Source organism: Diospyros lotus, chromosome 9 (assembly GCF_014633365.1).
Source record: "Diospyros lotus cultivar Yz01 chromosome 9, ASM1463336v1, whole genome shotgun sequence".
NCBI classification, from domain to species: Eukaryota; Viridiplantae; Streptophyta; class Magnoliopsida; order Ericales; family Ebenaceae; genus Diospyros; species Diospyros lotus.
Genome location: NC_068346.1, coordinates 417,550 through 436,558, shown reverse-complemented (window position 1 = coordinate 436,558; position 19,009 = coordinate 417,550). Strand labels below are relative to the sequence as shown.

The 19,009-nt window shown below is 33.9% G+C and overlaps 2 protein-coding genes across 3 annotated transcripts in view; both read right to left on the bottom strand.

The window, feature by feature from the left end:
• The window catches only part of LOC127809613 (probable disease resistance protein At5g66900), a 79,128-nt gene that overhangs the window by 26,675 nt on the left and 33,444 nt on the right, over nucleotides 1–19,009 (bottom strand). The window lies entirely within an intron of this gene.
• LOC127809971 (probable disease resistance protein At5g66900) overlaps nucleotides 1–19,009 on the bottom strand; it is a 54,000-nt gene that overhangs the window by 27,779 nt on the left and 7,212 nt on the right. The gene's annotated exons all lie outside the window — the stretch shown is intronic.

Genomic DNA, 19,009 nt, shown 5'->3' with positions numbered 1-19,009 from the left:
AGATTAGTGATCTGCGAGCTTATTGAGCTCTATTGCAGGATTTACTCCTTGCAACCTATCCTGCATATTTCCAACCTATCCCAGATTAGTCTCTCCTACAACTTGATCAAAATCCAAACTGGAGCTCCGATCTTCCCATCATCCCAAAGAACATCTCACTCCCTAGTTTCCCCGAGCCTACTTCTCTACCTTACCCTAATGACACTAGTAGTAGCCAGATGCCACTCCCAGATGATATCGATGAGACGGGACCCATCGTGTTTGGCAACCATCGTCATCATTGAGCATCGACATTATTATCAGTTCTATGGTTTGCCTTTTTCTTTTGAGTAATTGTATAGCTTTATCTCCTATAATTGTATTGAACATATGGAATGAATATTATGTTTTGGTACTTTTAACGTCTCATTCCCTTATCTTTCCCTCGATTGCATATTGATCATAAAATATCTCAACCTCTTGCAACTGTTTAATAATTTATCAAATCGAGGTAAAATATAAGCTCTTAATTATCACCTGATAATTCACGTCCTTAATCAAGTCACACATAGCTGAACATCCAAGCTATCATTTCATCATTAAGAAATAATCCCGTTAATTTTTTCAAGAATATATCCTGGTATTCTCTATTTTTCTTACAGCTTTTCACTAACCGCAAGTGCTTATACCTCATCTCAATAAGCTCCTTATTTTTATAACTTGCTGACATCATTTTAATGATTGTCCAACTATACATCTCTCAATTTGCCTACCAGGGCTACCTAGACTAACTGTCTAGCCATATGAGAGTTTCATTCTTCAAAATTGAAAATCTCGGATCTTTAATCGATTTGGGTCTGCAGCTTCTCCTTCTACGACCCGTCATCCTAGCACATCTACCATTACCCGGTTCTCTTAATCACGCTAAAGATTTGCACAATTTTCAAGATGGAAATCCATAACTATACTACCAGCTAGAGCCTGTAGGTACTTACGTCACCTACGGTACTCTAATCCTCGTTGGATTTCTTCCTGAAAATTCTAAAGTTTCATCACGAAACCCTAGATCCTTAATCAATACCTTCAAGAAATTCCTCAACAATCTTGAACTGATTTATCTCCGAAAGTCCAGAATCAGATTACGATATTTGGTTCCAATCATCTTTCGTGAACTCGATTTTTTTGCAACTATGGCTCTCAATCCACCATGTATTTAACCTACCTATTAACTATGACTGTCAATCTATCTATCTACCTACCTACCTCAGGTGAGAACTGATAATGTATTTAACCTACCTATTAACTATGCAAATAGCATGTATAGTAAATTTGTGAAGAACTAGGAACTTATTTTATTTATTTATTTTTTACAGACGGGGCCACTCTCCCTCCAATAATACAGAATACAAGACCACCATCAACTCAGAGAGAAAAACACGAGATCACAACAGTAGTAGAAATGAAAAGTAGTTTAGGTTGACAAAGTAGTTTCCATTTTAGTCTTTATTATGTTATAAATAATTTATTTTTTATTTTAATTTTATGTTAAAAATTATGTTTATTCTAACCACACTTTCTATTTTATTCTCTATTTTGTATTTTATTTATTTTATCTTATCTATAATTTTTACTATTATAAAAATTTATTATTTGTTTTATAATTTAATAATAAATATTATGATATTAAATTTTAATTTATTTTTAAATTAATTTACTATTTTTTTTAAATACAATTCCTTAACAAAATGGTTTGAAATAATTTCATAATAATAAATTAAAAATTTTAATATAATTAAAATTCCAACAGTTATATTCCAACAATCATATTCTAACAATCATATTCCAACAATTTTATAAATAAATGCTCTATTTAGTCAAAAAAAAATTACAACCCATAAATCTAGAACACCAACTGTCATCACCAATCTTTACTAATTTCACATTAGCCACAATGTCCAACAACATCTGTATATTCCTCCGATTGATCCATAAAAATTTGAAGATGAAGAAGTTATTACTACAACATTAGTTGAACTATATTCTGTCTACGAATCATGGCACTGTATCACATTGCAATGGATCTATGATAAACCGCCTTGTCATTAATTGCAATAGAGTTCAAGGTTATCGGAGGCTTTATCATTATTATTTTGCTAATTCCCTAACATATCCACCACATTTATTTCATAAAAGATTTCATATGTGTCGAGTATTATATATTTTTACGAATTCAAGCAGCAATTGAATTACATGATCAATATGCTTTATTCAAAGATTTGATGCCGTAGGAGTTCCTGGATTATCTCCACTCCAACAAATTACAGCTATGGATCACTTGTAGATGTTATGGATAAATATGTTAATATTGGCAAAAGTACAACAATAAAGAGTTTGAAGAGGTTTATGAAAGCAATAGTTAAAATATTTGACAAACAATATTTGAGGTGGCTAAATAGTATTGATATTGCAAGATTGATAACTATGGCTGAGTAGCATGGATTTTTAGGAATGTTGGGTAGCATTGATTGTATGCATTAAAAGTAAAAAAAAATGCAGTTACATGGCATGGAATGTATAGAAGTCATGCCTATAAACCAATCATAATTTTGGAAGCAATAGTTTCTTATGATATGTAGATGTGGCATGTCTTTTTTGGATTACTGAGATCATTAAACGATATTAATGTGTTAAATAGATCTTATGCATTCTTAGAATTGACAGAAGGTCACGGTCCTGAAGTATAATATATTATTAATGGATATAAATATACCATGCGATATTATCTTACACATGGTATATATCTCTTGTGGCCTATTTTTATTAAAACCATTCCATCTCCTTAAGGTAAAGATTGGACAGCTAAATGCTTTGTTTGGCTTGAAAGAATCTATCAGGAAGAAATTGTTCGCACCAACAGAAGGAATTTGGGCCACCGTTTAATGCTATTTAGAGTGAAGATTGATTGAAGAATGTATGTAAGTCAAATGTTAAACTCTAATTATTGGTGTAGCTGTTAAATGATGATCGCAAAGAGATTCAATTATTAGGCCCAACAACCTTCTTGGATCCTTCCAACCCAAATTATAGGAATCAACCCAATTTCTAGTAATTGAGAATTTAAGACCCTGTCCAATGTCCAACTCGTATATGAACTCCCAAATCCTTTAAAAAGGCAGAACATGCCATCAGAAGTCAATGAGACATAAAAGTCTGCACCATAGCCCAAATAACAAAGTTATGAATACTAGGTGCATTTGATTGTGTTTGCAAACTAGGGATGAATATATTCTGGAAAGTTTCAAAGTATATAGTTCAACTTGCTTAATATCTAGAATGCAAATACTAGGACGACATCATCAGGTGTTGATGTGAAGGATGCTTACACCCTGTAAACATCTAGTTTATACACTTCACAAGTGGCTTATTGGGTGGACACTTAAATGTTATGCTATGAGGCATACTTGCACACTTACCCAACTGCACGCACACACCTTCATGCACAGGGACCAGCAACCAGTACTTTGTCTTTGACACATAATCTTGGAAGTGATTTGAAAATAGATTTTGAATATTTGTGAGGGAAATTTTTCTGCTTTTCTCAGTCCTTTTTTTTTTTGGTTGCAGATGGATGAAAATGTTGAAAGAGAAATGATAAATCATATGTATTTGAGACATCCCAACATTATTCGATTTAAGGAGGTTTACTACATTATCCCCCATTTTATTGTGTGATGTTTGTCAGATAATGTTTTGCCTTAATTTGATCATTCTTTTGTTAAAATCTCTACTCTTGGTCATACTGACACCAACCCATCTGGCCTTGTAATGGATTACGTAGCAAGATGAGAGCTTTTTGATTTAATATGCAATGCTGGTCGATTCAATGAGGGACTTTTAAGATGTATTAAGCCTAACTTTTATGGTAGATATTTTTTTAATTTTATTTACTGCGTCAACTCTATCCCCAATCAAAATAATCTCATATAATTATAAATACCTAAATCAAACCTCAAATTCTAATTTCAAAACCCCTCACAAAGTTACAGTTTGTCTTTTTGAAGTACAGTAGCTTATTTGCCTATTTTTAAATAATAGTGGTCAATTTGGCTCTGGAGTCGAAATACAATGACTTCCCAAAATAATATAATATAATATATGTTAGTATCAAAATCTATAAATCATGTATATTTTAATTTAGATTATGTTATTTTATTGACATAATAAATTATTTCATTATTTTTTTCATATAACTTGATATTTTTATATACCTTAGCTTATAACTCATTTTTTATTGATATTTTTTCCATAATAGAAATTTTTAGTTTTCCCAATATTTATTTTTTGTTCACCTATTCATTGAATCATGCTAATGAAAAAAATTCTAATTCTTATCTACTATGGTATTAACAGTTACAATATATATTAATAATTTATTATAACAATACCTAAGATCACACTACAGGAAAAAGGGTTATTGGCGGCGAAGTTTTCCCGGCGGTTTTAATAATCGTCGGGAAAACACCACAATTACCGGCGATTTTTAGAACCGCCGGTGATGGGTTAAAATGACCGGCGGTTTCAAAACCGCCGGTAATGGAATACACATCTCCGGCGGTTTTTAAAAACTGCCGGTGATTTTCGAAGCATAACCAACCTTAAATCAAAACGTCGGTTGTGTTTACCCATTCTCGGCGGTTTTAAAACCGCCGGGGATAGGATTATATAAAGCCCCGCACGCATCCAGCCCCATTCTCCCCCGCGCGCACCCGCCCAATTCTTCCCCTCACCCCCTTCGATCTCTTCCAAAATCCCCTCTTGCAAACCCTAACATTCTCTAGCTCGCGCCTCGCTGCCTCCCTCGATCACCCACGCTCGCTCGCTCACCTCGCCTCGCCCTCCCTCGCTCACTCTCAGTCGCTCTCGCCTTCGGCCTCGCCCTCTCTCGCTCACTCTCAGTCGCTCTCGCCCTCCCTCGCTCACTGATCAGTCGCACATGCAACCAGAGAAGTGTTGATTGGAATTGGGGTAAATTACAGTTCGATTGCTCCGCGATAGTTGTTCTTCCTTGATCAGGTTTGTCTCCAGTTGTTCTATCGTTTATTTATCTGTCTATACGTATGAATCTTGCGTGTTATCCCAGATCCTCTGTTTATCGGTTGAGATTTAGATGATAATTCATTCTATTAGATCATAATTATTGATCAACATTGTTGTTTTTGTGTTGTTTGGTTGGTTGGAAATTGAATTACCCATCCATGTATATAATAAATTAAGCAAATGCAATTGAAGTGTTAAAATGGATTCAACATTAAATCTGATATAACTAATAACAGATTTAAAAAAGAAGTCACGTAATTTTAACCCTCTCTGGTCTGTTTTTTTTTAACTTCGGATGCTTGGATTGGATTTCGCTTTCGTTTGGTTTGGATGGAGGGGCTGAAGAACAAGGAGACTTAAAGAGGCTTTAGGACACAAATTTCTAGCCCTTTTTCCTCAAATTCTTTGAAATGCTCTTTTGGAGTCCCACCTTTTGATGTCTCTTTCTTTTGCAGCTTCTCCCTCAAAAAACATGCTCTTTATTATTGGACAAGGCATGACATCTTTTCTTTCCTTCCTTTTATATATCCAAGGCACATGTATATCATTGAGAAGTGCAAGTAACTAAAGGATAACAGAGGTACAATCGAGAGTCCCAAGTGAAATTAGGTTTTTCTGTGTCCAACATGAATTTCAGACTTTCAGTTATATTGTAACTTAAAGTCTGAAATTCAAACACCAAAAGCAATGGAAATACAAGTGAAATGCTAAACTGTTTGTACCTTTTAGTTATATTGTAACTGAAAGGAGAGAATTTCATATAAATAAGCTAAGAGCAGGTAGAGAATGCATGTTGTGGAATGATATTTGAATTTCAGACTTTCTCTCTCATCAATTGTCCCTCAATTTCCCTCTCTTTCTCTCAGTTCTCCCTAATCTCTCTCTCTGTTTCTGTTCTTCTTGAATTCCTTCCCCAATTCTTCTGATCTGTTTTTCCAGACTCAAGAGTTTCCTTATTAATTCACATTGGCCATGCCAGGTCATAATGTGACTGATACATTAGCTGGGATGATGGCCCCTTTTTATGCACTCTGTGTACATCTTCATAAAGGAAGATTTTGTTTACATGAATTTCTGGAGTATGCAGTTGGAAGGCAAGGAGGAATAAAACCTTTTAGGCACAGGAGGTGTGAGTTTTAAATTGAAATGGAATCTTTTTGAGATCTTTGCTTAATTGTCTGTTGAGAGGAAGTTTACTTTTAAACTTAATAGGAATAGGATTTGCTAGTTTGTCAATTTGTTCATTTTACTTTCCTTTGTACAGGTTATCAATTAATTCTTTTAGCTTTCCCTTGTGTTGAGATTGTCTTGAATTCAGATTTGGACAAACCAACCCACAGTCTGATAGAGATAGGATTTGTATACCAATTTAAATGAATTTTGGATTTAGGACCTTTCTTCTTTTGTCTATAAAAAGAGTTGCATATCTGATTATCAGATTGCTGGGGGGGGGGGCGCACCAATTAGGGTGCAAGTGAGAGTTGTAAGCTTGGATGTATTGTGCTATGGGGTTGAGTGTGAGAGTTTCTCACTTTTGTAACATTGCATGGGTGTGTGACGGAATTTAATTCTGTGTTTAGTTTTTTTCCTAACACCTTGTATTGTGTTGTTCACTTGGGGTTTTCTCCACTTTGGCACTTTGTGAATTTTTTATTTTTCCTGCCTTTTTATACTAATTATTACTGAAAGTTCCTTTAATGGGGTATCATAATGTATTCGGCTTTTTAGCTGGACTTGCTTGTGAGAGAAGGAAGTATTAGGCTGTTTAGTAACAAATATAACCATGAGGTTGGAAAATAGTTTGATTAGTGGACTTTATTATGAAATACTTGCATGTATATCAGAGACCAAGTCATGAGTAGCATGACCTGGCTTGCCAAGGTGGCCAGTCTAGGATTTCAGAGCAATCTTCATGAGAAAAGGGAACAAAGGATGATCAGTGCGATCACATGAAAATCAATTTGAGGATTTTTTGTGGGAAGCATAATTTGAACTGTGTAATTTGATTTAAAACATTTTTAAGAATTCAAAGAATTAACTTTTGACCTGTTTATCAAAAATTGGATGCTTTGGAAGATTTGCTTGAATAATTTTTGTCAAACAAATTTTGTTTACTGCTGTTCTGAGAATAAACAGTTAGCTAAACACAGCTAACTGTTCTGCAGCATGGTCTCTTTGGAGAAGTTTAGACACCCAATGAAAATGTGGTTTTCTATTTGAGTCAATTACTCATCTGTATTTCCACATGAAATAGGTACTAAGGATTTGATGTCTCTTTGTGGCAATTGTGATGCTAGACTTCTTTTATTTGTGATGAAAATTCTTTTTGCTCAGATGATTTATGTTTTATATAATTTGTTATAGATAATGATAAAAGTCATCACCCTCAACTGCACCTTATCCTAACCAAGTTAGGATTGGTGACAATGATGAAGTCAAAGCAACCTTTTTTATTTTCTTTTTGTTCTTTTGGATTTAGCATTGTTTAAATTAGAAGGTGACTGGTAGTGAAGTAAAAGACTATTTAATTACACACTTATGTTCTGCTGGAGCTCTGTTAATTAATAAGGGTTTGTTGTCCCTTATGTTCTGCTGGAGCTCTGGAGCTCTGTCTTTTATGTGGGGTTTGATTGCATTGCATTTGATTAAGCTTATGCAGGCGCATAAGCTGTAAAAATTGTTTTTTAGTATTATCGGCGGTTTAAAACCGCCGGCAAAGGAAAAACTTTGCCGGTAAAATATAATTGCCGGCGGTTTAAAAACCGCCGGTAAAGTAAAAACTTTGTCGGCAGTTTACTAAAACTGCCGGGAATTCTTATTTTTATCGGCGGTTTACTAAAACCGTCGGTAAATTATTTTTCCGGGCGGTTAAAAACCGCCGGTAATATTTTCCGATGGAGGTATTTCCGGCAGAAAAATTACCGCCGGTAAAACTTTTACCGACGGTTTTTTTACTTTTTTCGACAGTTTTTTAACCGCCGGAAAAAATCAAATCTCTTGTTGTGTCATCTAGTACTAAATTTAAGTTTCTCAGTACTAGTATTGTATCGTACTAATGACAAATTTAGTACCTTATTTGGTATGGTATTGAACTATTGAATGTGTCTTTTCTTCTCATAAAAGAACCTTCATGTGATTATATTTTTCACTTTGCTCATATCATTTGAACATTTAGTGATACCTTATCTTCCCAAACCCTCTCATTCTCTAAAGTCACGACTTACCAGGTTATGCCACACGTTTTAGGTCTATAATTTTGGCCGTAATGAAATGAAGCTGCATGGACATCCCTTGCTAATGAACCAAATTGCGGATGTGTGGTCATGTGATTAAAAATTTAGTATGGTATTTTTGGATCTCACACACTATTGCATTTTCAGATTGCGGATGTGTGGTCATGTGGTGTGACATTGTCTGTGATGCTGGTTGGTGCATATCCTTTTGAAGACCTTGATGAACCAAAGGACTTTCGAAAGACGATAAGTGTACTTCCTTATGAGTGTGATTCTGTACATCCTAGGTGACTTTATCTTGCGGGTAAAAATATTATTTTAGTCTCTCTCTCTACCCAGCATCTCGTTTCTCTCTCATTCTTCCTGTCACTAACTTGATGACTATCACCGACTCATCGCCTTCTCGACTCGCCACTCTGCCTCTTCGCCTTGCCATCACCGCCTGATTGACCCACTGCATCGTCGCTATGTAGCGGGTCGGCGAGGCAATAGTTCGGTGATTGCAGGAGAAAAGAAAGAGATGAGAGAGAAATGAGTAGGTAGAGAGGGCAAGGCAATGACGAGGCAATGTAGTGGGTCGGTGGCAGAAGGAAAGAGAGCGATGAAAAAATAATAAAGAAATGTATTGCGAAAATAATAATAAAGTCTCAATGTTATGTTAAACGGAGAAACAAAAAAAAAAAAAAAGAAAATGTGAGAAGAGGAAAACTAGAACTTGAAGAAAGATAACTTCTTATTGAAATTGAAAACTTGCGTTGAAACTCACACTTACACAAAAAACAGAAATGAAATTTTATTTATACAGGATTTAAATACATAACATCCACCAAATAAAACTGAAAAACTATAAATAATACTTTAAATATAGGATGTTTTGCATTCCAAATTTTAATGTCAAACTTCAGTTATAAATGGAGAATATAACAGTGAAGACATAAATAAAAAAAAATTAAATTAACTTTAATTAAAAAAAAATATCACAAATCTCAACATAGAGAGAGAGTGAGAGACGGTGAAGCAACGAGGCAATGGTCAGTGAGTCGACGGCGGGAGGAAAGAGAGTCGATGGCGGGAGGAAATAGAGAAGAGAGAGAAACGAAGTGGTGAATAAAGAAGAAGACCAAAATAACATTTTTACCCCGAGTGAAGTCATCCCAGGTGAAGAAAATCGCACTCCTCCCTTAAACCCTTCGGGGGTGTTTGATATGAGAGAAGTTTTAAATTCTTGCGATTCATGATTCCTAGGAATACTTTTGAAAATCTTTGATTCCCAGGATTTATGCAATTCTATGTTTGGTTAGATTTAAACATTCTGAGAAATGTTGAGTATTCTTTTATGAGAATCTTAGGTGGTGTTCTCTTCGTGTTTCAGTTTTCAATTTTGAGTTTTGAATTCATTTTTAGTTTTGTGTTTTGAGTGTCCATTTTAAAATTTTTGAAAACGTGTTCTTTTTGTTATTTTGAAAAACTATTTCTTAAAACAAAAAACTAGAAAATGCGTTTGCTTTGAAATTTTGAAAAACATCATTTTATAATATTTTATTCAATAAATTTAATTTAAAATAAATTATAAACAATTATTAATAAATTATAAATTAATAAAAAAATTATATTACATATCATATTACATATTCCTATTCAAATAAAACAAAACAAAAAAAAAATCAAATCAAAAAAGAATTCAAAACAAAGAAGACAGAATGGATGGGGTCTCGCACGGAAGGGAGGCGATGATGGTGGACGCAATGCAAGGGGAGCGACGGTGGGCAATAGACGGCGGCTCGCACGGCCGGTGGCGGGCACGGTCGACGGTGGTGGTCGCGGTAGCAGTGGCTGATGCGGTCGACAGCGGTGGCAGAGGCGGTGCTGTGTGTTTTGGGTTTGTGATTTTTGGGTGTTTTGGAAAGAAAATGGGAGAGAAAGAGAATGGATGGGGTATGCCCGATTTGGGGAGAGAGGGGTGGGTCGATGGCGACTTTCGGCGGTGGCGGGCGAGGTCAACGGTGGCTCTAGTAGCGACGGAGATGGCGCGCAAGGTCAACGGCAACTCTGGCAGCAACGGAGATGGCGATGGCGATGTTTAGCCGAGGAGAGAGAGAGAGAGAGAGAGAGAGAGAGAGAGAGAGAGAGAGAAAAGAGAGGAGAGAGAGAGGGGATTCGAGAATGGAGGCTGAAGCTGGGGCCGGGGCTAGGGGGGAGCGTCTGCACTGCGTGAGAAGAAACGCAGTTGTTTTCCGTGTTTTGATCTTTTACGCGTGTTTTGGCTGAAAACAGCCAAAACGAGTTTTTGTTGTTTTGGATTTTCTGTACAAGATTTTTACTTATTTTTAAAAATGCGTTTTTGAAAATAACAAAGAGAACACGTTTTGAGTATTTTGAAAAACTGAAAATAGAAAACGGCCCGAAAACGGGAAAGAGAACAGGCCCTTACATTCCTGTGTTTGATTTAAATGTAACATTCTTGAAAATTTATGTTCTTTTTTTAAAATTATCATTATTTAATTTTTTATTTAAAAATAATAAATTTCTTCTACTATATAAAATATTGGGACCTATAACATCTTTAGAAAGTCAAAAAAATATTATTTTTTTACACATTATGTATATATATGCATGTGTGTATATATATATAATATATATATTTGTATAAATATCCACTTTAATATATATATATATAATATTTTATAATAAATAATATAAATATATTATAATATATATTCTTATATTTAATATATAATATATATATATAATATGTTTGTATAGGATTATAAAAGGATAAGGGGTATTTTAATCTTTTTCTTTGTTAAAAACATTCCCAAATTCATAGAAAACTTTGATTCCCAACCCTCTATAAAAAAAATTTTGTGGAAAAATTACTTAAAAATCATTCTCGGAAATCTTATTTTTCAAAAATTTTTTTATAAAAAAATTATACCAAATATAAATATACAGATTTTCAATTAAATATTTTTAAAATCTTAAAATTTCTCCCCTATCAAACGCACCTATATACAAGTATCTACTTAACCATATTTTACTGACAAGGAGAATCTCATTTTAGTTCTATACAGAGGACTCTGCAAATTCAATATTCAATTCCTGACAATATTCAAATATCTCTTGCATGCCGCCATCTTATCTCGAGGATATTTGTTGCTAACGCTGCACAAGTTAGTAGAAAAACTCAATTTGTTTCTTATTGGTTCAAATAAGATCCTCTGTTTTAACAATATGGAGATTTGTTTAAATATGCAACCATTTTTCCCAACAAAATAAATAAATGCAACCTTTTAAATAGTCCTGATGTGCACCCCTTTTATTGACTAAAAGTTTTAAGTTGATCAATGTATTGCACTCTTCCATTCAATATGAAGAACATTGTCTGATAACAACTCCTGTTGGGTGGAGTCATGATGTGCACCCCTTGTAGAGTGTTTTCACAGTTTAAAATGTTTGTCATATACCCCTAGGGCCTGGCCTCTGGTCAGGCTGGTGTGCTCCCCAAACTGGCTACCAAGATCAAACCTATTTGGGGGGCATGTGCCTATCACCTACCTAGTATACATTTAGAGGGTAGTGGTTGCGGTTCCTCATCATTGAAAAAAAAAAAATGGCTCTCATAGGGGAGTTATCAGATTATCACAAGCCTTCTAGTGAGACTGAAATAAGTAGCAGTTAATGGGTCCCCTCTTGAAGCTCTATGCCTGTATCCCCAATAAGGCAATGTGAACCCTGCTTCTGTAGCCCATCTCCAAACCTGATGCATGGGCGACGGTTCTTTTCTCCACCTCCTTTGTCTTTACAGAAGCCTCTGATGGGTTCAAAACTGTTTTGGACAAGTAATGGCGACTGGATAAATCATGAGAGTGAAGAGTTTCAAAAAGACTGCTGGGGGCGGGGGGGAGTGGGGAGGATTTATGAAGAATGTAACTCACAAAAGTAAGTTAAGATAGTTATAAGCGGAGAAGGGCTTTCAGTATTTTTTTTATTTTCTAGCTGTAATATCTCTTTGAAGTTAAGGTACGTAAAATGACCAACAAAAATGTGAAACTTTGGCTTGTTTTGCAAATTAATTTTATTATATCCTGCCATCAGCATTCTGATAAAAAAATTACGGAACCATTAAATCTTGACTTAATATTGCTGGGTGTGGCGTTGACTATGGCTGAAGCTGAGTTTGAGCGGATGAGCGTTGGAGGGAAAATCAAATGGGGAAAGTAAGCCAAAACCCTAGTTGTTGAGAAATAGAGGGAAAGAACTCTTCACCTAGAGACCTTGGCTACACTTCCTTGGCTACACTTACCACAATCTGCAATGCTCAATTCCTTGGCTACACTTCGTACCCTCTTTTGATGCTCTTCTAATTGTTCCACTGTCTTTTATAGTAAATAGTAAATTGAAGAACTGGACAGTCAGATTTCTTCCCCTTATTTTGTGGGCATTCTTCTATTGTTTGATTAATTTATAAGCACCTCTGCCAACAGCTATTCAACATAAGGGAAATTCTATTCAGAACTCGAAAATTTACTCTTCAAAACCAACATCCCATCAAAATTTTCAATAATTTTAATATACCTCTTTTACCCCCACAATCCATAGCAAACTCTCTCCTCCGATCACCTCTCATCCCCATCCATCACCTAAATATATAAATACGCACTTACACACACTTATATATATATATATATACACACAGCATGGCCACGGCCATGGCAACCGCGATCATACAACCCAGCACACACACACATATACACTCACACACACTTATATATATATATATATATACAAGTTCCATGGCCATGGCCGCCATGGAAACCCCCGCACCTCGAGGTGCAGGGGTTTTTACAATCCCCGCACTGCGAGGTGCAGGAGTTTTTGAAATCCCCAAACCTCGCGGCGCGGGGGTTTCAACAACCCCCGCACCGCGAGGTGCAGGGATTTCTAAAATCTCCGCACCTCGCGGTGTGAGGAATCAAGCCTTCCCCGATTGCTGGGAAGGCTTGATTAAATTTGTTTTATTGTAATTAAATTTATTTTATTATATTAAAATAAAATAAAAAATAATATAAATAAATAAATTCTAAATATCTGTATTTTAAGTAATTATAAATTAACTAATTTTAAATTTTAAATCATTGTAATTAAGTGTTGAATTTTTAATATTTAAAAAAATTTAAAATTTATTTTATTGAATTACCTAAAAATACGCATATCTAAAAATCCTATCATCATTTAAAATAATTTTTTTTAAATATATATATCTTTACCTAATTCAATAAGATAAATTTAAAAATCCTATCATCATTTAAAATATATTCTTTTTAAATATATGTAATTATAAAAAAAATATATTTAAATGATGATAGAATTTTTAGATATGTATATCTTCAAGTAATTTAATAAGATAAATTAATTAATTTTAAATTTTTTTAAGTATTAAAAATTCAACACCATGATTTAAAATTTAAAATTAGTTAAATTATAATTACTTAAAATGCAGAAATTTAAAAATTATTTATTTGTATTATTTTTTAATTTTATTTTATTATAATAAAAATTTTAATTAAAATAAAAATATAAAAAGTCTTCCCGACTGCTGGTAGTCGGGGAAACCTGGCTTTCCCAACTGCTGGCAGTCGGGGATTTCAACAATCCCCACACCTCGCGGTGTGGGGGTTGCTAAAACTCCCGCACCGCGAGGTGCGGGGATTGGCGGTGCGGGAGTTGCTGAAATCCCCGCAAAGCAACCCCCGCACCTCGCGGTGCCGGGGTTGCTGAAAACCTCCGCACTGTGAGGTGCGGAGGTTTTCATGGCCGCGACCATGCTTTTGTGTGTGTGTATATATATATATATGTGTGTGTGTGTTGGATGTATATATATATATGTGTGTGTGTGCTGGGTTGCTGTGTGTATATATATATATATATATATGCGTGTGTGTGTGCGCTTGCTAGTTGCATGGTCGCGGCTACCATGGCCGCGGCCATGCTTTGCGTGTGTGTGTGCGCTTGCTAGTTGCATGGTCGCGGCTACCATGGCTGCGGCCATGCTTTGTGTATATATATATATATATATATGTATGTGTTTGTGTGTGTATATGATGGAGGAGGGAAAAAGAGATGCGAGATGATGGTCGGCGATGAGAGGTGATCGGAGAAGAGGGTTGGCTGTGGGTTGTTGACTGCACTCTCACCCTGCAATTAAAACACAATAAAAACAAATCATAATAAAACTTTTATATTTTTTTTTATTTTAGTGAGAGGTTTATACTCGCCAGTGTACGAGTGCAGTTGTAGTCCAAATTTAAATTTATATTTTCTGGATGAATCCAGGTCGTCCACTGAGAGATTTATTTATGGCAAAAGAAAAAGAATGTCACACACACGCACACGCATTTGGACAAACTGACAACAAGATTTTTTATGGTTTTGTTTTTAGACAACAGATACTAGAAAATAAAATAAGGCAAAAATTGAAATAAACATTAAACGTAAAAATATGAATTTGGATAGTGCTTGAGTTAAGACAATTTCAGTACCAACCCGTTGATTCCCAAATTTTAGCATATAAGATTAGCAACATTAATTTAATTTCAGATATGAGGGTTTGTTATTAAATGCAATTAGAGATGATGATAGTTCTAGGTTAAGCAATCCCCATACATGATATGCGGGATTCTAATTTAAGCAACTACCATAAATCCAATTACAATTAATATACAAAACAACTAAATTAATCATCCGGGTTTGGGTATGATAGCGTTTCCAGTTCTAGTAACTCTCATACATGGCATGAAAGCTCTAAGTTAGGCTTACGCTCCAATCCAAACCTAGTGATTTTTTAATAATTAATACACACTCATACTAAAATTTAAATTAATGTTACTTATTTAAAGCGCAGCTTTCTTTGGGAATCATTGGCATTGGACACTGTCCTTGCCTTAACCCAAGATTAGATTTAACTACTCATTTTTATTTGAAAGTTAATTGACAGAAATTTAAATGACGTAATTTAAATAACAGAATTTAAATGACAAGAAATTTAAAAGCATAAACTAACCGGCCATTTAGGCGGTGGATAATTAAATGACAAGAATTAAAATTGCAGAAATTTAAAGGCATAAACTAACCGGCCATTTAGGCGGTGAATAATTAAATGACAAGAATTAAAATTATAGAAATTTAAAGGCACAAATTAACCGGCCATTTAGGCGGTGAATAATAAAGTAATAATAAATGACATAAGAATTTAAAAGAAGAAAGAAAAAAAAGTAAGATTATAAGAGAAAGTACTAAAGAAAATGAGAAAGAACAAGAACAATTCTCAAAGAGAGAATTATAAGGAAACAACTAAACTTTTATTCAAGAATAATAATCACACTTACAAATGCAATCAAGTGAGCTATTTATAGGCCACAAGATGCAATACAAACCACACAATTTCAATTATTCAATTAGACATAATTATATCTAATGGGCACTCACACACTTAAAGTTAAATGGATTTTATCTATAATACACACCTAATATTAAATGGATTTTAGCTAAAATACATACCTAATAAAGCACTCATAAAGTTAAATGGATTTTAGCTATAATATCCACCTAATAGTTAAATGGATTTTAGCTAAAAAACACACCTAATAAAGCTCTCACATAAAAAATAAAAATAGATTTCTATAAATTGGTTTTTAATCTTCATTAGGATTAAAAATAATCCTTGGGCCTTCTCCAAATAATATTTTCCATGGGTTGCTCAAATTGGGCCTTAATTCTTCATGGACTTGAATTCTTCATGGACTTTAATTTTTCATGGGTTTGATTTCTTCATGGACTTGATTTCTCCATGGCTTTGATTTCTTCATGGACTTGAATTCTTCATGGACTTTAAGTCTTCATGGGCTTGAATTCTTCATGCCTAAAAAAAATAAAAATAATTTAATGTTATTAATAAATTATATATTATATATATGTATTACACATGGCACATATATATATTAGATTATATTATATATATATTACATGCATGCATATAATGATATATATGTATTATATATAATTTTATATATTATTATTATTTACTTTAGAACTTCATTTCATTCATCTTTCAATTTAAATTTACATATAACCATAAAATATATATTAATATCTAATTTAAACCATATTTAAGATCGAAAGAAGGGTATAATTATAACAAAATTTTTACAAAATTAACCACTAATCAGTTGTGGGGGGATAAAATAGGTATTTTAAAATTATTAGAAATTTTGATCGGACGTGGGTTATGAAGAGTAATTTTTTGGGTTCGCGATAGAATTTCCCTCAAGATAAAAGTAGGTACTTAATATGGTCGTAGTTGAATTTTGGCTCTTTCTTTTTCTACTTGTGGGTGTTTGTTAATCAGGATAAGAATGAGAAAATATCATATATGAAAAGCATTTCGGATATTTGGTTTTTCCAACGTGTTTGTTAAATTTATTTGATCATTTCTGAAAAAATCTCTCGTGATCTCTTATCTCCTCCTTTCAAGATAAATTTATCCGATCTCCCCCATGAATAAATTTATTTGACTCTTTCAAGATAAGATTCAATTACTTATGTGTCCCTTGTAGGATAGTTAATGCCATTTAATACATTTTAAAGATTTATATTTATTAAAAAAACTTATTTATTTAAGTCTTATAATTAATATTATTTAATATATTTTTAAATTGTTATATGTTTTGACAATTTTTAAAATTTAAATGACATTATTCATTTCATTGATTTTTAAAATTTAAATTTATCTATCTATATATATTTTATTAACTAATATAATTCATTTCATCAATTTTTAAATTATTTTATTTAATTTTATATTTTATTATCATTTCACCAATTTGTAATTCTAATAATAATTATTACTACTTTTCAACTCCTTTTAAAATTATTTTTGAACATGAATTTAGAAAATAAAATATTATTTTTAATTTAAATTTTTATCTTTTAACAATTCATATTAATCATATATAAAATAGTATTTTAATCATAAATTTAATAATAGGGATATTTTGATAAAAAAAAACTCTTATCTTGGTACTTATCATATGCATTAACAAACACATAAAAAGAAAAAAATACAATTATCAATGGATTTCAAAAAATTTAACAAACACTCTAATAGAAATTTTGAAATGTTTTTCAGTTTTATCTTGATCATTCCATATCTTGATCCAGAATACATTTCAAATTTATCTTAATACTTCTTATCTTGTTCATTTTAACAAATGTCCCTCGAAGAATTGATTATCTGGCAGGTACAAGACATGAATATCTGGTGTTTTAGAAGAAATGCATGATGATGTTATGAGATGAAAATATCTGGGAAATAATGTGCAAGAGTCGGTGTAATGTCACATTTTTTGAAATGTTTCTTTTAACTATGGGAAAATGATTGGGCTCTGACCTGAATTGATTTGTTAAGCTAGCAAGTGGTGGAGGAACTGTAGGGTTTTTTCAGAAGCCCTTTGGGATTTGAGTAATCTTGTTGTCTATTTTAATATTGCACTTTGTCAGCCTCATGTCTCATCTTGTACGAGAGGATTACCATGCCCGAGATAAGGAACCACGAGTGGTTTCTAAAAATCCTCCCAGCTGAGCTCATGGATGAGAGGACGATGAGCAACCAGTATGAAGAGCCTGATCAACCCATGCAGAGCCTTGACACAATCATGCAAATAATTTCCGAGGCCACCGTTCCACCAATTGGACTGTATAACTTGGACATGGATGATGACATGGACGACTTGGAATCTGAATCTGATCTTGATGTTGACAGCAGTGGAGAGATCATCTATGCCGTCTGATTCCAATTCCTGTGTGGCATTCCAAACTCAAAAGGAACTCATGGTCTCTGGAGCTTGTAACGAGATAAAACTGTAATTTCTGCCAAGATCATCCATCACCACAGGAATCAAAGCACTAGTCACCTGGTCAAGATACCCAATTATTCATCATAAGACAGTCGAGTTTATTGCTTGTAGAATACTTCTTGTGCCCCCTTTTCCTGCCCTCCCAAGACGGTTATTTTTGCGCACGGTCATTGCTTTTTTCCAACTTGTTTGCTTTTCTTTTCTTTTCTTTTTTTTCACCTCAAAAGTACCGAGTGTTGTATAAATTTGTTGTTGTGTTAACTGATATATTACATTACATTTTATATCTGAGTTGACAAATCCTTTCTTCTTCCCTTTGCCTAGTGGTTGTGGTTGCGGTTGCGGTTGCGAACAAGATTAGTGGGGGATGAAGTGGGAACTCAATCTTCTGTTATTGTAATTAGTGTAATATTAGCGGAGAATGCTATCCGATCTGTTTGCATGGTGGAAAACGGCGCAAACAATAACAATAACAATAACAATGTGAGTAGGAACATGTATCCATATTATTATGCCACACCAACATAAGAAACTAGTTCCTCAATAACAAACATGCTCTGCCCACTTCCTCTTTATTTGTTCTTGTAACTGATTCTCACATTTCTGACGGATGAAAATCGCCTAGCCAGTCTAAGTTGGCATCTTCTTTAAGCACCTTTAACTCCAGATTGGTCAGGCTACTCATGTGATGCTCCCACAGGTAGGAGGTTTCTTCATCGCATATCAAATCCTTTAATTGAGTAAGAACCTTTACGGACGGTGGCAACTCGGACAATCCCCGGCAACCTC